Here is a 27,644-nt window from a genome sequence, read left to right on the forward strand (position 1 = left end):
ATTTAATATTAAATATAGCATTCTTTTTGTCAATGACTGAATTAAAAATACACATTACAAAAAATAAAATTTCTGGAAATATATTGTGAATAAAAGTTTCGAGAGAAAACTTCATGTAATATAATAGTGTAACAAGAAAGCCAGATAGTCCGAGCGAGATGAAAGTAGTTGTGAGACACATAACATGATTTTATTTGAGAGAGTCCCTGATCTCCCGCATAAAAGAATTCGACTCTTCTAGCGGACATTGACCTCCATAGACGGGACGCGGTTCAGTCTCCTTATCAATTGTATCATTATAAAGTTAACGATCTTGCTAACAACGGCCGGCCCGTTTTGAGAGACTCCTATAACAGGGTCTTTGTCCGAGCGTACTCGCTTGTGACATTCGATTTCCCGAGGGCCGGAAATCACTATTGTCATTCAAAGACCTTCCTCCCGGGTGCGGTGCTTCAAGATATAATCAATTTTAAATTGTTCATTATCAGTGGCGCCCTTCATGAAGCTTGCCTCTAGTCGCGAAGCGATTTCGAGTTTCTCGAAAAAAGTCGTTCGCGAATTTAGAATAAAGTATTGGAGATAAACACGCGTTTACTGTTATTATTATCGTTACTACTGTATCCAAAAATCCAAGAAATATTTAAAACGTACTTTGACATCTTCTTTATATTGTCCGATATTGACTGACATTACTTTCCAATTGGTTAACACAAAACATAACACTATTTATTCGTCGAGATTAAGTTGACTCCGCTAATAGCATTTACCTGAATGTCTACTATCCGGAGTGAAATCGTGAATAGTGAAGAAAAGTTGACTCTTGCGCATTCCATTGAACGCAAAATCTTTCTCGACGCTTGCAAAATCTTTCTCAAAGATCGCAGCCCGTAGTCACGTCGCTCTACAATAATAGAATCTCGTAAAAACGTAAACTCACTTTCACGGTTACGAGCTTGAGACACGAACTTGCCTCGAGTACAGACGCGAGGCAAACTATTTTCGAAACTATACGGCGACCCGAACCCGCGTGGTACAGCTGCTTCGTGTTTCGCAAATCCTCACAGCTAATTTACACGCCTTGCTTTTCTCATTTCCACTAATCGACGCGATGGCGCGGGTATAATTGCTCGGCAGTTTTGTAATAACAATGGCCGTCGAACTTTCTGCATGAAATGTAGATTTGATCGTTGCGCCGGTAAAAGTCGATTTCAATCGACCCTCGAATATAAGAGCTCAGAAAGAATCTCCGCGAGTTGAGATAAGCGATATTGAATCCTCGATGAAAATATCTTCTCGTAATAATCAGTTATGATGAGCCATTGCTGGCAAAGAATCCGGAAATAATATAACTTCTCCCCGATCTTGATAATTGTTTTACGCCGACGATGTTTAGCGCGATTAAGCCAAACTTCTGTGGTATATTTTCAAGTTACGGAACAATATGATTATTTAATGGACTTCACGAAATAAATTGCATAAGGTGAATAATTTATGTAAATTTTTTCCACAAAAATATTCTATCTATTTTATAAGAAATGATAAAAGGACATTCCATCAAAAGTTGAAAATTAAAAGATAGAATGCAGGAAGAAAGTTAATATTGTATGAAGAGAGATTATTCATTTAACCTCTCTTAATATTAATGAAAATATCCGTTTCCTTCTCGTTCCTTATTTTTATCCATTTTAATCTTTCAAACTTTATCCTTTCTTCCTTAACGAACTCTTGACACACATCGCGTCGCGTCGATCCGCCTAGAAAATCCGAGAATAAAGAACGAGCAGCGAATTTTATTTTGCCGGATTTTTCATCTCTTTTCCCGCCTCTAGTATCCGAGAGCTTTCTTACACTTGGGAATTTCAACAATCCGCCTATGCATTTTCCTCGACGCGATGGTGTTTATTTGACGGTAGCGTTTTCACCGCGTATCCATAAATTATATTTTGCAATGGTAGTGCGTGCGATTACGCAATGTCGATGTTACCGCGATATATTCATCATTGTTATGTTATTTTTCGAGGAATCGAGAGCGATTCGGCGACAACGCGTCTTTCTCACATCGCACTCTCGCTTATGTTTGCCCGCGTGCCTCGCGTTCGCTTCAGGATGCATGTCAGAATAGTAGCATTCCGTAGATGCACGCGACGGGTGAATGTACACGTGTCACCTCGCGTGAGAAACGTCGAAACTGTTTCCCAGGTACGTGACTCCGTGGCTCGACCTCGTCAGGATCTCACCTCTCGTCTCTCTCGATTAAACGCGCTTCTTTGGCAACGCGTCGAGAAGAAAAACGAGAACCGATCTTTAGAGATTCATAATCCGAAAGGCGGATTTATACTCTGCGAAGATTCGCTTTGATCGATTTGTGACGAGCGAGATACGAATCTTTAATCCGAATTTACAATCGCGCAACGGTTGATGGAAAAGTCGACGATGGTATCGACGTTAAGTAGAGTTTCTCGACACAGCTGCGAGGATGTAACGCCACGGGCGTAGCAAGAAATGCTGCGGCGCTAAGTAAGAGGACCGGAGTAACGAGATATCTATTTTCCACGTTGGAAGTTATAATCTAAAAAAAAGTTGTTTCGGTTTGTCGATAGCGTATCGATGTACTTGTTAAAGTACGTTGCATTAGACCGGAGGACGCAAGGTGGCAATTTAAGAGGCAAGTTTGATCCGCAGATTTATTTCGTACAACTTTTTTTGCGAAAAGAAGATTCGCATCATATAATTATCAATGTATTTAAAAATTTTAATTAAATATATTTTAATTTTTTTTAACGGTATTTTTGTGGATTTTACGATAATTACATTCGCATATCGTGCATCATTCTAAATGTATATCCCCGTCGCGTTATTTGAGATTTCTGCATCGTTCGTCTATAGGATATGGTGATGGTTCTAAGTTGTAAGTATCTTGCGAGAGCACGTACCCGCTGGTATTCCTTGTCGAATTAAATATTTAAGCGACCGGAGTGCTGAATGTCTGAGCACCGCATCTTTTTGCGGAGTAGAAATGTACGTTCGCACAGACTATAAACGCATAGAGTGCCTCCCTGTCGTAAGATTTTAACTTGACTCTGTATATAAGTATTACATCGAGATCAACGGAAAATGGAGAGATGGAGAGAGATGCTTTTTATTTCAAAACAGAGTTGAATGGATTTGTTAACTTCTTTCGGTATCAGCATATCCGTGTGTTGGAGTTTTGATATTCAACGAACAAGTTTTACGTAGTTGAGAGAACGCAGATTATGGATATGCCACTCCAAGTTACATAGACCTGTAGTTTACATATCTTGATTGCAGCTTTGTTTGCTTCGATAACCATCACATGAGCACGAGAATAATCCGTGCTAATCGTTGGTATCGTTGATTGCGTGAAAACGAGAATCACTCGTTAAAATAATTGCGGAATCATTATTTGCCATAAAATATTAACATAGATATTAATATGATATCGCAGAGCGTCTTAAAAGCATCAGGTGTGTTCGTTAAGGAAATTCACGAGGTTAACGTTCTGCAAGTCTCCTCACCTCTCTCTTGTCTACGTTTGATCTTAAATTATTTGCATCTCCGGCGTGTGCCGATATATGAATGCGTGCCTACGTGTATATTTGGCTGCGCGTGCGTTCGTGCATACATATTTGAAAGTGCGGAAGATTACAGGAATTCCCGGAATTAGACACCACCGGCGCAGGATAGGCGCGATGTACTGCAGCTTCCCCAGCTTTGCGCCCTGCATACGCAATTGAGCGGTAAGAAGAGTTATGGGGCCCTCCGGAGAGCCCCCTTGAATAGAGAAAAGAAATGACGAGGGAAAGATCCCGCGAGGATACGCGCGAGTTCTTCCCGTATACGTGTGCCACGCCGAATATCACCCGCAAATTTTTGCGGTCGCGGATGAAATACCTGCTAGATTCCCCGCGTGTGCTCCACGCATTATTCTCAACGTGGATTTATTTATACTAGCGAGTGCGCATACGTAGATAGAGATACGCGCCGCGCTTCCCTGGAAAATGCGGCCGATTCACGTGCGGTATCAATCACGGAACGCATTTGCAATTGAAATTATTCGCTCGGCGCGATCGCACGAACGCTCCCTTCGGTAAAAATTGGAATTTCGATCGGTCATCTCGCACAGCGATAAAAATTAAATAGTTCGGTGCCGACGTGGCGCGAGGCGATCCGCGGAATACAAAAACGAACGGATAACGCGGATATCGTTTGTTTCACTCAACGAGACAAATAATCTCGCCCGACGGTTATCGAGAGCGCGCGACCCACTTTGCGACCAGACTTATCAAATCGTGCTAACAAGTCGAATATAGGACAGCTGCCTGAATTCACGGGAGCTGCAAATTCGGCAAACACCGCGTTCCCTCTGCGTATTCCGCCGCGAAATTTTTCGCCCTTATTCGTGCTTATCCGCGGATTTATAAAGCAAACGGTGCACGCTCTCTCCTTGCCGTGCATCTGGGTTAGATGTGGGACTTCGCGAGATTTCGCTCCCGCGTGTGGCGACATATGGCTTTCGCAATCTTCGTACAACTTATCCTATTTCGGGCAATCTCTTCCCCTCCCCGCCTGACCAGCGATATTTCAGAGCGGAATTTTTGCACGGAACGAATTCTCTTTCTCGCGCTCGATCGCGCCACTCGTTTTCGCGCGATAAGTTATGAATGCAATATCATGAATAATATTCGTTGCGGGTCTGAAACAGCGGAAAGTCTAGAATATATATCTGCCGACACGCAAATCGTATTTCAGCGGATTTATATACATGTTTCTTTGGCTTCTCTGGAAACGCGAGGCGTTCGTTCGTGATGGGCTCTAATTAAATTAATAAAGCACGCTATTCGATATAGATAATGGACCCAAAGGAAATGTTTGTCAAAAAAAAAAAAAAAAAAAAAAAAAAAAAAGTAATTTATATTAATTTTTTACATCTGATATCCGAGAGAACTGAAAGTTTAAAATACGAACGGCGAAACAGTGTTCAATGATTGGGCGACGATTACAGTACGCCGAGTCTTCGGCTCTGACAGTTTCCAGTTCGGTGAAAACATTATTACGGTCGACCGAGGCTCGCGTTAAAACGAAACGCGTTCGAAAGGAATATCTACTTATCGTTCAATGGAAAGGGGGGAGATCTGCGGCCGACAGTGACGAATTTCGTCGTCGAATATTAATCCCCTTCGACTTATCGGCATGGTTATTTTCCGCACTGAGGCCGGGCGGCCTCGTTACTTCTGAAATATCGATACCAGAGCATGCGGCTGTTCACTGCGCGATCGAGGGTTTTTCCGCAAGAAAGCGGACAAAAAAAAAAAAAAAGAGCGAGAGGAAACGCCGCGGAAAAGACGCGCGGCAGGCGAGCCAGCGCATTAATGGATGCCTCGAGGCGTCGCGACGCCTCGCGCCTGCAGCGAACACATCGCGCGGATGAATAATAGTTCTACCACTTAATCGACACTCACCAATCATTTTTCGTTTATTCATACACGCTTCTGTGATTTACATTTTTCGGGGATCCTAACAGAAAGTTCGTAGCTTTTAAATAACTATCAGCCATGTATGACTAACAAGTGATGTTTACCATATTTCATAACGCGATACATTTTTCACCCTCTGTGATGTTTTTCATGAATAATAATCCTACCGCAGAAAGTGACGGAAACTGCTTGGAGAGACATCATAAATTTAATCTCTGTACGATATCCTACACGAGAAAAATTAAGAAAAGCGCGAAGGAAAATTTTATAAATTTCAAATCAGTGCTATATACGAGATACTGTATTTCGGGAACTTAATTGATCATTTGCCAAGAACGAGACTGTCGATTCTTCGTATTTCGATTGCCTGCATACCTGCCGCTTGTCCGTCTGGCTGACTGGCGGCTCCGTCACGCTTTAACGGGGACGGAATTATTCATGTCACGTAGCTCGCGCTTTATACGCTATTGACTGCATGGTACCCCGTCACATCGAATAAAAAGAAAAAAAAAAGAAAAGTACACTGCACGGTCGAAAAAAGAAACAGTACGAGCGGCAAGCCACATCTTTAAGCCCGTTAAAGCGCTATAAATCCAGCGAGCAATTCAAAATCTTCACGTTGTTTCACACATCGAGAACAGAATAAAGTGTTTAAAATAACATGATTAGAAATAATGAATAAATTGATTAGATCACGCTGAAAGAGAGATTGAGAAAAATCCGTTACGCACATGTCCAATCGACAAAGATATACGGCTGTCAAATGACTAGCAATTCGTGAAAAGCAAATATCGATACGAGTTCGTTACGCAATATGTATTCACCGAAATCCCTTGTTTAATCGTCGCGTTATTTATTGCGAATTGCGAGATCCGATAATCATGTTGTCATAGCGACAAATCGCTCGTTTCGATAGCCTTGAAATCGCCCAGTTTATGCCAGATATTTCATGCCGAATCGCTTCGGACAATCGCGTCATTTCGAAACAATTGTTTCAACGTCGATTTTTATCCGTCCATTTCAACGAATTTTACTCGTCAGTTGCATTATATATTGCGAGTCGCATTAACCGACATCCGCAACGAGTTATTTAATGTTAGGCATTGTAACGATAATGCTGAACGTTACAGTATGTAGTATGAGGCACAATAGCTTCCCCCCGGGAACGGGATTGTTCGCGCTGACTATGAAAAGGGATTACACGTTATATTTCGAAACTCTGGATTTCGCATAGCACATTCTCTGTGCGCGTCAACTAATTACAACGTATTTAGTTGCGCAAGGTATGCCAAAATCATCACATTCTCTTTTGCAACTGTCTGAGCTAAACGTTAATGACGATTTTAGAACTCGAGCGGTAACGATTTTTAATTTGCAAGTGATGGAAAATCAAAGAATTTTATGCAATTAAGAGTTGAGAGTGTTGTTAGATAATGAATTTTCGTGTAATTAATCTCGAGCGCAAACTTTAGTTTAATAGAAATTTATTATTTAAACTTACAAAAATTTAATTATTAATTTATCTGTATCGAAAGAAAGATTTTCAATACGGATAATGCGCCGTACAAATTTTTATTCGAAATAACTCGAGTTTATATTTGTCAAAGAATTTGTAATTAGTAGAAAGTCCAGCGCTCTTGAGGCAGTCTCTGCGCAGTGAACAAGTAATACAACAAAGTTTCCAAGAATGAACTCGGAAGTGTGAGAATTTCCAGAACGAAATACCGCCATACGCTGCCGCGTTGACTCCTTCAACCTCTTCTATCTGTCTAACACACGACATTCTTGGAGACGACATACGGATAATGTCCAGCAAAAAAGAATATTATTATAAAAGAAAAAACTCTTTATTTGCAGGAGAGAAATAGGTCATTTTATTATGTCATTTATTAATTTTTTTTAAAAATTATAATAGCGTTTTATAAGTATTTTAACAATGTACATATTTTTTTACATATATGTACAATATCTTTTTTGTAATATAATAAATCGTCGATAACATAATTATTACACAAATTCTATCTTTGAATTATATTAATATTCTCGCTGGCAAATATTCGAATTAATATGTTTTGCAATAAACAAATTAGTCTTAACGATCATTTGAATAATAAATGATTTTTATGATGTCATCGATTACCGGACGAATTGGAGATTTTCCTACAAAAAGAAATATAAACTAGCCGCTTTTATCGCATTGAATGAAATCGGCGGGTACAGCGATTACTGTATTGCAGATGCGCGAGAAAGCAATTTTGTGCGCGTTTGCAATACAGTGTGTACTCTAACTTATATCGATAATTACTGATGCGAATTTAGTTGCCTGTTTTTCGACTTTGGAATGCATTAATCAATTGACTGAATTGAGAGGATCATTGATAAAAAAACATGGCAATTATTAAATCTGTTGTATATGATATTTGGAAAATAAGAAACAATGTAAAAAATTTTTTTTTATTTTTATAGAAATAACTCAAAAATTAAAGTTTGAAACATCTGTAACCGGGGATCTCTTTCTTCCGTTACACGAATTACTGTCGACTTTGCATTTCGTCGTAATAATGTCTCCTGAGATTCTTTAATACCTTGTAAGAAACGTTACGCAATTCTCCCTAATCTTTAATCATGTCGCGACCTTCTGCTTTCCGTGTCTCTTAAAACTTTGGTTTTAATTAAAGTTTGTTCTATCTGTTACTTGCTTGTTTGAACTATTGCAGACTTACTTTCATTTCCGCTCCGTCGTCGGCTGCTAAATTTTTCAACTGTCATGCGCATCTTTTTTTCAATCGCGCATATGTGAGTGTTAATTCTTTTCATATCTCTTCCGGAATATTTTGCGAAAAATGTTTTTCCTCCTTTATGAAGTGAATTATAATTTACATGTACTTTTAAATTGAATTATAATTTCCAAAGCCAATCGTGCTTTGGTGTAACAATCGAATCGATTTAATTGTAAGCTTCATTCGATACGATTATCAATCGACAATTTATCTATTTCTTTTGATTCGTATTTCTCAATATCTGCAAAAAATATTTTTGTTATATTATAGAACGATCTATTATTAGCGATTATATTTGCCCATGTAATTTCACATTAAACTCGAACATCATTGATTCTGACTGAACGGTAATTTTTTATAAAGGTTTATGTGTTACGATGTTACAGAAACGAAAAATCGGTCTGTGAAATCGAGAACAAACTTGTAACGCACATCTCGACGAGTGCAAAAAATCGAGAATGTGTATCTTTAAAATAAAAACAAAATACCAAACATCACACGCGCGCAGAGAAACTAGGTCACAATGCAGTTTACGCTTGTACGATAAAATTCGCACGCAAAATGCAATGTGTCTTTATGTTAACCGGCGAAGCACACATATAAACTTTGTTAACTTTCTTATTTATATAAAAAAATAATACACTAGAAAAATAATATACTAGTAGTAATAGGAAATACTTTTTAGAGTAAACGAGTTGTCATAAATCTCATAATTAATATCCAAAAATAATTAATATCATAAGTCAATGAATAAAATAGACATGTATTCGCTTCTGTTTACACAATATCGCATTATATATCGTATATAAACGTCCTCTCCTTTTTATAGAGAGCTCTTTACTAGTATAAAATAGTAACATTTGTCGAAGTGACAGGTAGGAGGAAAAAAAAAAGGAAATGTATGAGCCCGATAATCGTCGAGAATTGTCGTCATTGTGGCATACGCAACAAGAATTACATACAGCTGATAGGCTAGTCACATTTATAAACGCCGAGTGTCGTATAATGAAAAAGGAGGATGGAGTTGCGCTCGTACGGGCGGAAAAGAGCGCGCAAAATGAACCATGAAATTAACGAATGGGCCCGAACTCATATCCGCGCGTTCCATTTTGCCGGCCAATTAATTATTTAAAACGCCCCCGCCTGGAAACACAACACACGGTCCTGTTGATACCCATATTAACGCTTGCAAGATGGATGACAAAATACTCCCCGCCAAGCTTCGCGTTCAACCCCTCTTTTCATGAATGCCATCATCATGCTCATTCGGAAATATATGCACAGTCGAGTGATAGATATACGAGATGTCTCTTTGCACGTGTTCTTTCATTTATTATATTCTAATTAATTTTACCTACGATATTTTAATTAATTTTACCTACGATATTTTAATTAATTTTTCGAATTGCTTTTAATATATAAAAAGAGATGACGTGTAGACTCCGCGTGTTCTCGCATGTTTTTGTAAAAATATTTTGACATTACTTACATTTCGTTAACCTATTTTCAACATGATTTAAATAAATATATCTTTAGATAGTGAAGTGTGTATTTTTTATTTGTCAGAATTTAGAAATCCCAACTACGTTAAACGGATGGAGATTTCACTTAACAATTAATGATGCGCATTAATTGGTAATTATGATGGTGTATTTGCTGCATAGTCAAAAATAAAAAGGGAAGAAACTTTACTTTCTACCCTCATGGAATTTAAACCATGATGATGCTCTATACTTTCCTTTGCGGTAAGCGGGAAATATTTGCTTGAGTACTCATATAAATGAAAGGAGGTCCGGGTATGTGATACTGAATAGGCATAATTAATGGAAATTACAAACTTCAAAGTAATAACCGTCAGAGCTTTTGGCCGCCATTTGGTTTGCTATTCTCAGTTGCATTGAACATATTCAAGCATGGAACGCTGCTTGATTATCGTATATCTTTACGCTTGCTATATATTAGTTAAACATACATCTTTAGAGATATTATACTCTTCGGTGTTCTTGAATCGCAAACAATTATAATGCACCAATATCTAGATGCACGTTTGTTCCTGTTAAATATCTACCTAGAAAAGATATTTATATGACAGCGAATACGACTACACGTGTATATATATATATATATATATATATATATATATATATGGCCGGTATTTAACTAACATCGCCGCAGCGCGCGTAATATCATCCTATCATCCTCCTCTGTAAAATTCAACATTCAAGCATTCAATTAATCCCTCTCTTGTCACGAGTTTAATTGTTACGTTCTGATTTTCCGAGAACACGCTTCGCGGCTTAGGTCTCTTCGCAAAAATTTAATTTCCTGGCGACGAGAAAATCGAGTTTCGCCTACATATATATATATATATATATATATATATATATATAGCAAGTGGAACTGAATGAAATTTAATAGCCAAAAAATATATTTATACATGAATTAATATCATTTGCTGTAACATATAATAACATCCAATTAGAGAGGAAAATCGGAAATTTGGTACACATATATGATTTTGAGTACTATTCCATCATGCAGGTCACGAAATCAATCCAATATTACTACGCAATTATGTAATATATAACACACCTGTGTTACTTGCAAATAATATATTTGACTATAGACTCAATGGACCACTACCGAGGTGTTTCTGTGATTGAATGAAATATCAATTTGCTTTATTATGTGCGCATGGCTACAATTAGACATGGATATGTTATTATTAATACGGGGATATGACGTTTCATCTCTCGTAAAATAGATGAATCAGACAGCATTTCATGCTTAACACCGTGCCTATTGCTCTTGAATAACAGCGTTGCATATTGTATAGAGGTATGATCTGAAAGGAGCAAATTAGATGGGCGCAGTTGCATCTTTATCGGCAAATCGATATTAGATTACAGAATATTCTATTTTTGACTATACAATAGGATCCATTGCACAGTACGGTTTCATTCAACGATTGTTATATATAGAATCGATCATTTCGAAGTGATTGTCGTTTTACTAACGATATGATATTCAATCTCGACATTTTGACGCACATACACACCGTGCTTATTCACGATATCCGTTCGCGCGAATAACCGTTGTTAACTCGAACAATAATAATTCGTCGAATAACGGGATTGTAAACTGTAACGTAACCGAAACCTTTTTGCGAGACCGCGGAAATATATGCGGCGCGTGAACACGTGCGCGCGCGTGCACGTAAAAAAAATACGATGGTGCAGGGAAAAACTGCCGTGAGGGAATATAGACGTAAAAGCGGAGCTCGCTACAATGACATGTAGATGTCGTCAGTAATCCAATGGGAAATGAAATAGAGAGCCGGTAATTAGAATATTCAATCTATTCGCAAACGCACGGGAATGGATGCGTTTGTGTGCTTATTGTATTCCATCTTACGCTCTTTTGTATCTTGCCCGTGTCATATGTGCGAAATAAAGATCATTTGCTCGCGGTGAAAAATATACATATTCTGAATTTCATCGCGATATATCGAAAGAAAATTATTAGCGAGACGCGCGAAGAATTGACGCAATTTATGAAGAAAAATTGATCAAGCCTACAAGTGTATTTTTATAGATGATAGATAAATGTTAATTAATGGATACATGAGTAACAGATGTAAGATAATTACAAGATTGCATAATATAATTAATAAACGAGAGTTATAATGTTTTATTTATATGATATCTCTGACATTAGATACATGTTGTAAATTTAATTTATAAAAATAAAAAAAATATTTGCTCGCGTCTGTGATAGCTGTTGCAGGGATTCAAGTAAAATTTAAAGAGGATTGGAATAAACCATTAGCAAACAGTTTCAGTGCATTGAACTGTGTCGCTAAAAAACCCAGTATCAAATGACGAATAGCACAGACACTTTAAAGAGGAACTGGACAGATCAGCTACATCAAAAGTTAATGAATCTAATATATTTCGAGATTCATGAATTTGACATTACAAGCAAAGCATTTTTAAAATAGAAATAAAATTTTTATTTTTATGAATTTCTTGTGTACAGTTACTATAAAATTTTCGTGGTACAATCACTATAAAAAAATTAATTCGATATAAGATAATATTTACAATTTTGAGATTAAAAATTATATTCCGCAGAGAAAATCTTTACTTTAAACTACAAATGATATTAACTTTATATTTTAAAAGGCTGAAAGTGTGTGTGTGTGTGTGTGCGCTTTGCGCAATAAAATTCATAAAATATATTAAATTTATTAACTTTTGACGTAGCTGATCCGTCCAGTTCCTCTTTAATGTCTAAATTCATGCAATTTTTTGCGTAACTATTATACATTGTATTATTATTAATTGACATTGTTTCGAAAACGCGATTTTATTACATTCATTTGCAGATATCCAGGAAAGTATGTCAAATTTTGAGTTTGTAGTTTCAGCGGTACGGTGATCCAAGCGTTATTCCTGTTAGCGAAGCAATCGTTAATTACATTTAACGTCCTCATTGCTGAACTATCGCTGACATGACACATCGTGATACTGTTGGAACATAAATTATTTAATCGATCGTGACAGTTTCCAAGTTCCAAATCTAATATCCAGTTATAATGACAAATCTAGGTTTGCCACTATTTGTGATTGTATTAATGAATTACCTAAATTAAGAATAAGAACGAAATTTTCTGCGAAATAAATGACTTGTGCTACATGTGCTTGAAATTATGTTATATACATCTATTGTGAGAAGATATGTAGAACGAATTCTATCCAAAATTGTGTGTTTTTAAATTCTAATCTAATATACAGGCAATTGGATTATTGTGTCATTCCGATTAACGAAATTATTATTAACAAAACATTACTATTATACTATTTATTTATGCACGCTTAATGTCATTATAATGTTAGTATAATATAAAGGAATTATCTCATTTAAATTAGTGAATTATGTTACGTTATATCACAAAATTGGGGATAATGAGACTGCTTAATTAAGATTAAAATTAAAGAAAAGACTAACGAATGTACAGGGAAAAAAAGTATGACGGTTACAGGGCGCAAGCGAAAATGTATAGCGTGATAAAGGAGAAACTGTAATTGAGAATCGTTTTGTTGGTCGACGAAACCCTTTTCACTGAAAACGTGAATCTTTTCGATTACCGAATTTTCGGCATTGTTCAGTCTATCTTTGTCCGTACGAGCGTTTTTTCAGAGTTCTGTCAATTTAAAGTTTCTACTATGCTCTCTCCCCCCCTCTCTCTTGTCCACCACCATGTCTGCCACTTCTTATTATTCAGTTTTTTTACACTTCAATTTTTTTCTTTCTCACGACTATTTTTCCTTCTCTTACTTATATTTTCAGCGTCTCATTATCTTGTGCTATTTATTTCGCCTTTTCTCTCTCTTTTCGCCTGTTTCTTGAATATTTACTATCATATATTGCAGTAACAAAATATATCTTTCAGCATCTCTTTCATCCGATGCGTTCTTCACGCTGTTATTCTTATTTCTTAGCTCCTTAGCTAAATCCGGCAATTGACTTTGTTATTTAATCAACGGACTCATTATTATACTTATATGTATAAGCAATTTTCTACATTTTTCCTGTTTTGTACAGCGCATCTAAGTAAATATATGAATGCGGCGCTTTAAAAAAAAAATCCAACTTTTTTTTTATATTCGACAGCACAAAACTTTGAAGTCATGTTAATTATCGCATGATTAAAGTTCGACAGATGTTGTCGCAATTTCTCGTTAGTCAATCCCAAATCCCGACGTTGAAACAGGTCGTTTTGCGGTTGTTACTCGTTAGTTTAGGGGGTAAGGGTCGATTAGCTCGGCCAAAGTCGGAGCTAAGAGCATAAAGCACACTCCTGAGCCACAGTTTGGCCGATTGCTTGCGTCTTCATCCCTCGGACATCCCCCGTTCGTCCCGATTCTCTCTCTCTCTCCCTCTCTCTCTCCCTCTCTCGCTTTCCTTTCCTCCTTCGCATCTCTCTCTCTCCTCTTTGTACAATTCCCCGAAGGACCGAAAGCTACAGCACCATGTTTAAAGGGACGTGACGTTAAATGGGTATACCTAATACCTGCGAGTCTGAATTATACGACAGCCCTTACCGCTCATTTGGTATTCCGCGAGGATAATTTCATTTGAATCCATTAGATGCTCGCGCGGATGAGCGGTGTCAGATCTCCGCTACTCCTGTTGCGGAGATGTGAAAACGTACGTTGTCGAGCAGAATAAAAACGTAAGAGAAATAAATGTATTACCATCTAGGTCAGATCTTCTAAGACACGGTTTACCCGATGTGCATAACTGCATTACACCGACTCATTTTATCGACTCTGATATTTTCTCGGATACTTTTATGCCAATCTCCATTGCAATGTGAATCTTTGGTGGCATGGTGGTGTTTTAACATTCTACAAAAAAATTTTATCGCGAGAATGGTAGAATTATTCCTTTTCGTAGACTCGTGTCGGATTTTTATCATCCGGGATTATTTTTAACAGATTCACGGCTGGATACGATGATTGATTATAACGTATATTTAATACGAGAGGTAGCATGCAGATACTTGATTAACACAAATTGAAAACATTTTTTTATATGAGACATTAATATCATACTCGGATAAAAGAGTCAAAGAACACCATTAAAATATTGTGTCTCGTAGATAGAAGAGTGTGCGCAAAAATGCAGGACGGCGCAATAAAAAAATTATTTATACAGTACGTTGAATAAAGTTGACGGATTAGATTACGGCAAACGCAAAGCATAACATATATTTAATCACTCACGCGAAGCTTACAAAATGAAACGAGATATATAAAAGTTTACATAAAATAAATTCCTCTTACAATCTCTTGTTGTTATGGCTGCATTATAATTAGCTTAAATGGTATGTTTTAACATGACGATTCTGCGAGAAATGCATTTCCACCGATTTTATTATGTTCATTAATCAAATCATTACAAACGAGCTACATATATGCTTGAAAAAAGAATATACTTCGCGATTTTAATAATTTTGAAATTCATTATCCTGCGCAAAGTATGACATAATTTATTGACGCGGAGAAATTTATTAATATTTTTTCCCCATAATCGCGCTCCAATTTTGCTTCGTGAACCAGCGCGGTGGAACAAAGCGTTTAATATCACCCTTTCGATATCTAGGACGAAGCAAAGTTCCATCATGACACCGTTTCTCGATAATCCAAGTATCGAGCGATGAACTTCACTACAGAGAAAAGATAATAAAGCCGGAACTTGTTTTGTTTGTCTTATAAGAGAATCATCCAGGGTCGTTCTGACATTTTTCGCTCGAGGAGCAGTAATTCGTTTCCGTCCACGCGATCGTCTCGCCGCGCCGGCGTCAACAGGTATCCGACAAGAATGTTTTTTTTCGTTGTTTGATATCTACGTGCGTACGGTTCGCTGAGTTTTGTCGAGGCAAGTTTCGTCCGCGCATCGTGCAATTCGCCTGGGGACGCGCGGTGAGTGGCATTTTATTTGAGAACGAAGTGAATTCCCGGGCGCCGACGATGCCAAATAAGCTGTTTCCCGCGCTCGATACAGCTTAGCCCCCTTCTTCTTCGTTTCATCCGCCAAATACGGCTGTGTGCACGGCACCGCCAGATAAACAGCAGAAAAGCCCGGCTTTCTATTGAAGAGCTGCCCAATTGAAACGGCGGTGCCTGCAGGCTCTCGTCGGTCGAGAGATGCAAGTGGGAAGATAACTTTTCGCGATCTACTTCTGGTCTTCCGCTCCCGCGAGGCCAAATGCGTATTAAACGAAAATCCGTAAGCGAATCCTCTCGCTTCGTGCAAAGAACACGTACGCGGGCGTCAACTCCCTCTTTACAGGACGAAGTGGCGCAATTAAGGTGAAAAAATCATCAACTGTCATCTATAACGTGTGTTTTTATTATTAAATTTTAAAAAGTCGAACAATTTTAGGATAAAATATTTTCCAAAATGTGCTATTTATATAAGTGAAATAATCTATATTATAATAATAGGATTATAATATGTGTATGCACTATATTATATACATATTTAATATAGTTTATTTTCACTTTTTATATATTTTCTATGTGGAAACTAAAACCGTAAATAAGGAGAATTTTCTAAATCTAAGTATAATTAGATATTCGTACAATCTGTGTTAAATGACATTTATTAGATAATTGTTTTTAAATTAGAACAGACAAAATTATTACTGAATTCGATTTTCATGTAATTTCGATGAGGATATTGATAACGGAAATAAATTATTCAACCTTTGATTGTATTTATTGATTTATAAAGGTTTTATTATTTTATTATACGAGTTTCTTTTTTTAATTTTCACTTCATAAATGCAATAGTATCAAATATGAGCATGGATCTAATTTTTTTATAACATTATATAAATGAAATTGGTTCGCTGTATTAATTATATAAATTTTATCTTTTACGTCCGTGTGGTTTGATTTTTATTTTTATGGTAGGACCCTTTATACAAACATAGCGGCGTTATCTAATGAACAAGAGATTAATCGACTAAGTATTTATATAAGATACTGAATATCCTATATAACATACGACGCACAATAGATTTAATAGCCAACAAAATAGAGTTTTGTTGGGATCACGCTACTTAAGAAATATTTGAGATAATACAATAATATATTAACTCCCCATATTTTCAGAGATATATGAATGTAAACAGAACAATTGATACAACAGATATCAGATACATCAAACTATATTTTAAAGGCAGTATTTTTAAATTATATAATTGATTAGTATGTTTTAAACGGTATCTCTCGACTAAAGCATAAACAGGCCTTCTAGTTAAAGGAAATTTCTCTTATTACTGTAAGGATTTTCGTTTACACCATAAAATGTACTACCTACGATTATTACGCTTTCGCATTCTCCCAAGTTCGCATTGTACGTAACAATAATTTTATGTTGAAATACTAAAACGGAAATTGCAAAAGCATTATGAGCGGGTGCCTTATAACGATAAAGAGACTTATGCTATATAAGTTGAAACGCTGTATTTATCTAACTTTACATCGGCAGTTTCGTGGCTTTCTCGCTCTGTTTTGACTTGCATTTGTATAGGGAATAAAAGTATCTGTTTTGCGTAGAATTTTAGCGTGTTTTCAAAAATTGCATACTACTAAATAATTAATATTCTTAGAACTTTTGGAGGAAAAAAAAAAGAAAAAAAAACAGATTTTTTAACCATATTTTCATTGTTTTTTTTTCCATTATAATATGATTATTATGAAAATATGTTTATAATAATAAAATTTAATCTTGTTCAATTTTGTTAAATTTGGATAGTACAGAATATATTTTGTTTTATAAAAGACATAGATTGCATTTTGCGGAGGGAAGTATTGATTAATCTTTGTGTCATAACGTAATTGAAACTGATTGAAATGGCAACGCAATCGTCTCCACCTTTATAGCGTTCTGCACATTATTGGCAATAGATTAATGAGACATCCTCTCGGCAGTCGATCAATTTCTCTTCAATACCTAACCACGCCTCCAACGAACTGTCGCTTCTCTCTCGATCATTTCAGATATGTATTTCTGTCTGTGCTGGAGACGCGGACAGATATCGAGTACGTTTCAGGAATTAAAAAGAAGGTTGATCTATCCAGACGAGTAAAATAAGAGGGTTCATAACTTGAAAACCGGAGAGAGTGAGAGAGAGAGAGAGAGAAACAGTGATATCGGAATCACTGCGAGAGATTGCGGTGAACCGCGGGAAATAGAGTACGCCAATGAAGAAGAATGGCCACCAAATTCCCGACAGGTTCTTTATTACTTCTTCGCCGTTTCTGCTTCGAGGTTAGTAGAAGGAAAAAAAAAAGGAAAGACGAAAGTCGCAAACGAATTTCTTCCGTCAAGCAGCGCGAAATCTCCTCCAGAAACCGTCTGTCGCTAGGAGATGAATGAAAGACTCGACGGAACACATTGCTGAATGCTTTTAAAAGTTTTCATCAGACAGTCAAGTCGCACGGGCACACGCGAGTCTTCCGGGCAACCTGAGAACGCGCACGCGACAAGAAAATAATTAACTTTTTTCTCTCTCTTTTTCTCTATCCCTCTCTTTCTCTCACGATTCTATCGCAGATACATTTAATCGCAAGAAACCATACATTTTCATATAATCCTATGCATTCTTTTTATTTATGTTCAATTGATTTAATTGATTTACAAAGTCAATTTTGGAAGCAATCGTATACATATACGTCTTATTTTAAATATTTCTTGTAATGTGTTATTTAAAACAGATCGATAAACATTTATCGAACATTCCAATCGAAATACCGTAACATATTAAATTACGTCTATATGATTTCTGTACATATGTATACTAACGTTTACACGAACGATTTTTTATATAGAATATAAACCAAGTCAGTCCTGTAGAGATTGTTTTCTGCTTTGATGCTTTGCATACACAAAACAATTTATATTAGTTTAAGTTTTTATTAAAAATATTTTAAATAAAATACGAAAATAATAATTTCTATGAGTATTAATATATACGAAATTAATATAGCATATTACGTGTCAACAAACTAAAAATTAAATTTAGTTTTTCGGAGAACAAAGATTGATGCTTTATAAACAACGATTATCGTATATATCATTTCTAGATAAATGCTAATTACGCTTTCTTATGTAGATTAAATGTAAAATGTATATTGACGCAATTCTTACGTTGACACAAACTATTGTTACGTATAGATACCTAAGACTGCTTTTGTGCTTCTTTGGCTTCTTCGTTAACGGTTGCGATGACAGTACGTATTCTATTTCTTGTTCTTGATTGCATTGTCTTACGTCTTCACTCTGTTATGGCGACTAGACGACAAAATCAATAGAAGCCAACATCGAAAGAGTCATATTTTGAAGCGATGAGGCGACGACCAGCCATCCCTGCGACTTTAATGTTGAGTGAAGTTATCGCGTTTAATTATATGGCAACAATATTATTTCAACTAGAGAGACGCGGCTCTTTAACCCTTTCTCCGTTGTTGGTTTCAAGTAATCACCGCCGATACGAATCCTACATCCGGATAGCGTGCCGTGCCGCCATTTTTCTATGCTAATTATTCATATGCCATCTCACACTTTTTGCATTTGCAGCCACGTTGATAGATATTTATTTAATGGCATTTTGTAGAACGCAAACGTTGTATTATCATAAAACTGCTTTGTCGAAACAACGCGATTAATATATCGATCCAATAAACAAAGTAAGACATCTATGGAATGGAGGATTTATAAATTCCAGAAATGAAAGATATGTTTATCGTATTTTACCTGTAAATTGATCGATTGTTTTCAACTTCGATTTATTTCTGCAAGTGCTATTCTGATATAATATGATTACTATCGTGATTTACGTAAAACATGATTCTTCAATCAAATTAAGCGCAAAGGATATTTCGGAGCGATAGCGATCGAAGGAAGCAATATCGTATGACATTCGATGCACTTAATTTAACGATTGCAAATGTTGGAACGGGCGTCGTTGCTATTCTATATGGAACGCGAGCGGTATCCTTATCGTAAGTGTTTACACTATCGCATCGGCGTAATTTTGCAAATGCATATATGACGTGCCTCGATAGCGGCGGCACATTTTGCATCACACTAATCTGGAATCAGAAAGCATATTAGGCTCTCGTACATTTTTCGCTTAATGACAAGCTTGCTATATCTTCAGTTCTTTGCAGCTGTGCAGAGGAAACGTCTTCTCATTCCGTTTCCATTACTGCGCGACGGTTAGGTTACAAAATAATTACAGAAATCTAAGTCTCATTTATCATACAAGCGTACGACAAATGGAAAAATTTTTCTTAAAATATTTATTCATATGAGAAAATTATTTATATAAGAATTTATTATTTCTTTGTGATTAAAGGATTGATATCATAAGATATTCTGATTGAGAAAAAACTTTCTGTATGAAACTTTTGTTATGTGATTTCTATCAGAAACTTTCGCATATTTTTTAGATTTAGATAGAAATGTTATAATTCCAATAATTTAATTTTTTTAAATGGAGAGTGTGTAATAGTTTTTTTTTCTGTCGATGACTTTTCTTTAATTATCATGCTAAGCTTGCTTTACATAGATTAGCAAGGTTTCAAATCTTTTAATTAATAATCGGTATTTATGATCGGTATGTATTAGATGGATTGGGGGAATGTATTTAATGCAATATGCACACGTTATTTTAATACAGGATTATCCAATTAATTAAATATATTTTAGCAGATCTATAAAATTATCGATTTACGTGGCAATTCATTACGCATTATATTTAATGAACGTGCAATGTGTTGTATTATTAATCACATAGTACGATGCAAAACAGAAATTTTTACGTCGTGATCTCATATAAAGCGCGGTATGTATTCGTAATTAATAAATAAACATTTCTCCTTTAATAATATATAGGAATAGATCATGTCATTATAAACTCATTTATTTCTCTATGATACACACACAGACGATACTAAATGCAAATAATAATCTTCAATGTCCCAATTCCATCAAATTATTACCGGTGCAGTGGGCTATGGAAAATTAAGCCACAAAATTGTTTGCGTTCGAAAACTGCATCCGAAATTGACGTGAAATCAATATCGAATCTCAGAATATACAGGATAAAGAGCATTAAGCAACAATTTAATATTAAACAACGGTAATGTATATTTTTGCCATCGACAATTTTTAAATATACGGTTAAAAATGCGGTGACGTTAACAATGTTTGGTTTTTCTTCCAGAATCTTTATCGATTGTAATGAAAAGATTAGAATTATTGTTTATAAAGAAATGCATCAATCTTGCAAGTGCGATATCGATTTGCGTTAACACTTTATATTGCTGCTATTCTAATCTCTCTAATGTAACTCTATTCCAAACTAGTTTACCTGCAATCTGATAATTACGTTTTCATTGAGGTATAGTGATTATTGCCTCCGGCATAGTATATCGAAATTCAACTGGTACTTGAAATTACTGCTAATAACAAAGCCGTTCGGAAACGTATTAATAATGATCAACAGAAGAAAGAAGATACACATTTAATATTAAAATACGAATAAAACGATATACAAGTACAAATTTTATTATTAAAATAAAAATCTATTATCATAATTATTATGTTATTAACAAAACATGAAAAAAACTGAGTGACGCATGATTGTATAAAAAAATGTATTACGATTACTGCGCTCATTGTTGAATCTAGGCCAATGATATTATTTCAAGAAACCTAGGTATCGACAGGCGTCGACAATGCTTCCTTAAAATCAGCAGCGCAAACACTACGATATTTTCTTTAAATTCCACTCTAATGCGATAACCTATGGCATCGCGATAGCATGCGACACGTATTTGTATCGATTTTTTATAACTATTTTTACACTGCTTCTCGAATCAGAGTCTCTATTCCAATCTTTTCAAAGTTATATCTTTTCAAGCTTATTTTTCCTGAATGCCAGATGAGTTAGGAATCGTTTTATTTGATGAAAGTTACTGCACAATGAGGTAAAATTATCAATAATCTTCAATACACTTCCACTTATCGGCACCGAAATCAACTGCAACCGGAGAAGCGAAATCCCCGGAGCGTTTCGCAATCTAATATTCGTCGTTTTCACAGATCGCCGCGATTAAAGTGAACGTTTAATCGGTATTTTTGATCTGATATCTCTAGAAATCATCGTTGACAAAATGATTCCAGATGGCTGGTCCATTGCTGTTTATCCGGACAGGAAGCGTAATGGCGGATGTACAATCTTGTTATTGCGCTGCGGTGATATGGGCCGAGGCTATAGTGATTCAATAATTCAGTACCACGCCCGCCGCCGGCGCTATTTCGTATCTCGAGAGTACTGACCTACATTTACAGGGATGGCTACAAATGAGGGACAAAGCAAGAGGAGCAGGGAACACGGAGGTGCGAGGGAACACCTTCGTCCAGCCGCTTGCCATACCGCTTCGTCGTCCCATATCCGAGTTCTGCGGGACCCAGGATTCCTGGAAGCGCTTACCTTCCTCCCCTTTGAAAGCGCATAGCGACCGGGGCTCGCGGGAGAACAATGAGAGTCCATCCTTGCCGTGAAACAATGACGAAACGCGTTTCGGTCCGAGTTAACCCCCGGACTGGAGGTCGTGTCGGACCACACAGATCTCTTTCTCTCTCTCTCTCTCTCTCTCTCTCTCTCTCTCTCTCTCTCTCAGTCTTTTGTCCTGTAATTGTTTGCCCGACGACGATAAGGCGTAGCAAACGACCTGGGAAGGAACTCGCTATCAAGCTTCGATCGCGCGTCGCAATGGGTGTCGCTCCCGTATATGTATACACCTTACGATCGTAATGTGTTTTAATAGCCGTATCTACTGGCCGAGTGATTAGGCGGATAATAATGGCCAATGGCGTAGACGCGGATGTCTCGGCACGTATATCATCCCGATAAAATAAATGTGGCGGAAGAATCGCGCCATTTCACAAAGCGACTTCATCTCCACGCTGTTGTTACGTAAGTGTTTCGGCGTTTAGTTCTATGAGTTCTTATCGGATATCTGGCTGGAACTAATTTGACAAAGATTTTTTCCAATCGGGAATGAAAGTATTTCTCAACCGGCAGACATTATATAATCAATCTTGAATGTCATATCGCCGAAAAATTCCATTACATCGTATCCACGTTTTTAATATCGATCCTTTCTTGGGTACCGGATGGATCTACAAATTTTAGGACACTGGGTACGTGAAGAACGTTATTTCAGAGTTATTGGAGGAAGCTAAGGCGGCCTGAGAGAGATTGCACGGACCTCGTTGCAACCTTTGAAGATTTGAAGGGCATCTATTCACAGCGCAGGTCCTCGAGAAATCCTTCGGCTTTCAGGACAACAAAGGATTTAGGATAATCTTGAAATCCTCGGTATATCAACGTATATACTACTAAAATCGAATTGCTTGGTAGAGCTAAAAAAATCGATACGATTGATTTTTGCAACTTGTGTAATAAAATAGACTTGTATAATGACATACTTGTAAAACTTCTTTAAAGTTGTCTGAATTTTGCTATCTCTCTACACTTTCATGAACTATGATGTCAGATTTTAAAAATTTATAAAAAATAATTGAAAAGAACACACATGTGTGAAAGAATATCAAAATAAATTACAATTCCACCATATGTGTTTGGTTCGATCAACTCAACAGTTTTTTCAATTGACTTTCTGTTTTGCGTTTTATTTTTTTTGTCAATCAAATACTAAGAGAATTTGCATTTTATTAATTACTTCACATAGTTTCGCGGTTACTCATGTTCACGCTATTTTGATACAAAATTGCAAATTACAATTCGAGTATTCGTTCAAACTCGATCACTTTGATATTTTTTCAACAATAAACTCACTGTAAATGGCGTTTCGGTTTTCACCAATCAAAAAGTAATCGAATTTGCAATTTATCGATTATCTTTTCGTGTTTACTTGTTTCTGCGCTTACAACAATATTTGGTAAATATCGAGGAAAGTTGGTGAAAAAATGCGAATTAATTACTGCGAATTAATTATTGCGAGTGCAGTAAATTCTAGCTGCGGCTTTTATACATCACGCATTTCTTTGGTTGCGTCGCGGATAAGCAACCAAAAATAATATACTTCCCTACGCAAGTTTTCACATCATGTTTTTCACATTAGCAAGCCACGTCTCGCACAACATAAAAAAAAAAGGAAGAAAAAATGACGGAAGTACGTGCTGTCGACACGCGAATTCATTTCCGTTGCAAGCTCTCGCCGGAACGCGGCTTGCAGAAGCGCGCGAGCCCACTCAATTCCCGCGGGAACGTCCCTAAAATAATCCCGGGCGCAAAACGTGTCGTTATAAAAATTCCATCGTCTCTCGCCGCGTCGACGATGGTATGAGGAGAATTTTGTGTTCGTCTGACGGTTTTCTCCTGCTTGCGTTCGTGCATTACCGTCACCGCCGTCATGCTCCCATCGTCGTACGTTAAGCACGCGGTACCTGCTTGCCGTCTCTCGTAAATCTGATTCTTCATAAATTTTTCATCGAACCTCGAGGAGGCACGGAACCAGCCACAGTAGCCACAGTGCGTAGCGCCGATGATATAGAACGTCTACTTTTCTAAGCGAGTCTTATATCTCGCACGCGCGAATCGATCGGTGTGCTCGTCTCACCGCGTATTCGTAATTAATTAATAAGTATGGAACGCGCGCGGCAGATAATAGTGGCCGTCGACGTTAATTGTGGTCTAACTAATGAAGGCGCCGACAGGTCTTGGTTAAGCCGCTGTCACACAGTGACACGAAGCCTAATACGCTCAATAGCGGAGGGAGGTGGCTGTCAACGGGAGAGAAGAATAAACGGTAAGGCTTCCATGCAGCGGAACACCTTTCGCTTCTGTCAGAGAACCGATTATACCTCCTCGTGCGAAGCCGAATGCAACCGCGAATAATTAATTTCTGGTACTCGCGATTCCTTACAAGTGGGGCGCAGCTTCGAACGAACGGAGATTGCGATGGTTTATACGGCTGACATCTTTCTCTATTCCGACGTCATCTCTCTATTACGGTTTCCAGCGATACTGGAATGTAGAACGCAGAGTTTGGTTCAAATTGCGTGAATTGTCATGGTACATGACAGAACGTGAATTATGAAGGAATCTCGCATAATTCGGATGGGCACTAATCTAGGCAAATGTCGCGTGATTATTTAAGTAGAATGGCTCGTACATGTCACCGTGGAAGCTAGGAAACATCATCAAATCCTCGCGTCAGATTAACAGATTTCAGATATTAGATTTAATTTAGTATATGAAATTGATTTAATAACTATATAACCGATTTTTTATTTATAACTAACGCGCGTGGAAAAAACAGATTGTGCAAATAACAGATGCAATATCTCTTTTTAATAATCTGTGTGATAAATGTTTGCGTTTTTAAATATATATTTAAATATACAAATTCAAAGAGAAAATTGTGCAAAGTAAAATATGATTATTTTTTGTCGAATATTTTTATGTAAGAAAATAAATTTTTCCAAATTTACGGTTTAAAAATTTGTGAAAGATAAATCAACCTTCGAGGACGCGCCTTACGGGAACATTTGACTGACTTAAATGTAAACGCACTTCACGAAATTTCAGGCACTTTCCTTTCGCTTCGGAGATTAATCGGTCGACGTCCGATTAAAATTGGCCGATATGCGGTATCGGAAGCCGAAATGCGGTGCAACGAACGGGCAGCCATAGCGCTCGCGCATATTAAATCGTATATACTGCGGCAATATACACGATTTAACTCTTCTCGCACAATAGATTCTTCCGCGCGAATTGCCGCGTTCCGTAAAATCGAACGCAATCGCTCCGAGCCGCGGAAACAATATTTCCCGCGGCTTCTCTTTCATCCGCGCTTTTTCCTCTCTCCCATCTCCCCTAGTTCTCTCTCTCTCTCTCTCTCTCTCTCTCTCTCTCTCTCTCTCAATCTCTTTCCTTCTCTTTAACATCGCGCCACTCTCTGGCGACAACGAGCGCTTTGAACTTTTCCAATTTTCACGCGATGAGATTCAACTACGGAAGCGAATGAGACACCGTTTGTAATGTGTGTGTAACGATCCTTAGTAGCGTTTGCGGTGATGATGTTACCCCGCTCTGACGTATTAACGAAGGGATCTCAAAGAGAGCACAGAGATATGCACGTGTTGTACGAAATGCTCGAATACTCAAGTTTAATGTATTTTGTTTGACGTACTTTGGAAAATATGGATGCGTAGATTAATTAAAATAGCACATCGTAAAATGTGTATGTACATGCCGTATATCGTTTTGACGTGATGCGAAGTTTCAGCGAGAACTGTCGGGATTACTTAGGACACGTAAGCGTCTAGTAGCGATTAACATTATTCATGTCTGATTTCAGAATGCCGACCACTGAGGGACACGATCGTGCCGTCCATGTAGTCCAGGAGAAACTATCCCAGTTCGACACGTAGGTAAGTAGCGCGTTAAATCGACCCCGAGCCCGGGCGGCTTCAAATTCAATTGCTAGCCTGCCACTTAATATGCCACGGCCAACGAGCTGCAAATTCTTGCTGCGCGGATGCGGTAATTCCATTACAACGTTCGTTAAGCACGCGGTTCAAAAGAAAGATTTCCCGAGGGTACTTAATACCGTAACGAGTTTGTCACAACGTGCTGTTGGCGACGTGAGCGTCCATCTGATATACCACGTGTAATGTGACGATACATGTGCACCGGGCTCGGAAAATTTTGTATTACCCCACCGCGTTGAGGATCATCTCTATATTTTTCGCAATTATGTGACAATTAGGAAAAAACATTTTTCACATATATTTGTAAATTATAATCATTATAATCGTATCGGTTTCGATATATTGCTGATAAGGCCTCTCTCTCTCTATCTCCTTCTCTCTTTATCCATGATCTCTCGGCTAGTTTTCTTTTTTGCTTGCCCCAATCTCTTTCCTTCTCTTTAACATCGCGCCACTCTCTGGCGACAACGAGCGCTTTGAACTTTTCCAATTTTCACGCGATGAGATTCAACTACGGAAGCGAATGAGACACCGTTTGTAATGTGTGTGTAACGATCCTTAGTAGCGTTTGCGGTGATGATGTTACCCCGCTCTGACGTATTAACGAAGGGATCTCAAAGAGAGCACAGAGATATGCACGTGTTGTACGAAATGCTCGAATACTCAAGTTTAATGTATTTTGTTTGACGTACTTTGGAAAATATGGATGCGTAGATTAATTAAAATAGCACATCGTAAAATGTGTATGTACATGCCGTATATCGTTTTGACGTGATGCGAAGTTTCAGCGAGAACTGTCGGGATTACTTAGGACACGTAAGCGTCTAGTAGCGATTAACATTATTCATGTCTGATTTCAGAATGCCGACCACTGAGGGACACGATCGTGCCGTCCATGTAGTCCAGGAGAAACTATCCCAGTTCGACACGTAGGTAAGTAGCGCGTTAAATCGACCCCGAGCCCGGGCGGCTTCAAATTCAATTGCTAGCCTGCCACTTAATATGCCACGGCCAACGAGCTGCAAATTCTTGCTGCGCGGATGCGGTAATTCCATTACAACGTTCGTTAAGCACGCGGTTCAAAAGAAAGATTTCCCGAGGGTACTTAATACCGTAACGAGTTTGTCACAACGTGCTGTTGGCGACGTGAGCGTCCATCTGATATACCACGTGTAATGTGACGATACATGTGCACCGGGCTCGGAAAATTTTGTATTACCCCACCGCGTTGAGGATCATCTCTATATTTTTCGCAATT

General features: G+C 37.5%; 1 protein-coding gene across 2 annotated transcripts in view; it reads left to right on the forward strand.

Annotated features, from left to right (window-relative positions):
* LOC115239299 overlaps nt 1-27,644 on the forward strand; it is a 199,498-nt gene that overhangs the window by 132,191 nt on the left and 39,663 nt on the right. The window contains exon 5 of one of the 2 annotated variants that reach the window (XM_029813754.1): nt 26,254-26,326. The gene's annotated coding sequence lies outside the window, so the exon portion shown is untranslated. Of the gene's footprint in view, nt 1-26,253; nt 26,327-27,249; nt 27,320-27,644 lie in introns of those variants that run through there. The other variant, XM_029813755.1, reaches the window with a different exon arrangement.

The sequence above is a fragment of the Formica exsecta genome, unplaced genomic scaffold, assembly GCF_003651465.1.
Source record: "Formica exsecta isolate Colony F162 unplaced genomic scaffold, ASM365146v1 scaffold37, whole genome shotgun sequence".
NCBI lineage: Eukaryota > Metazoa > Arthropoda > Insecta > Hymenoptera > Formicidae > Formica > Formica exsecta.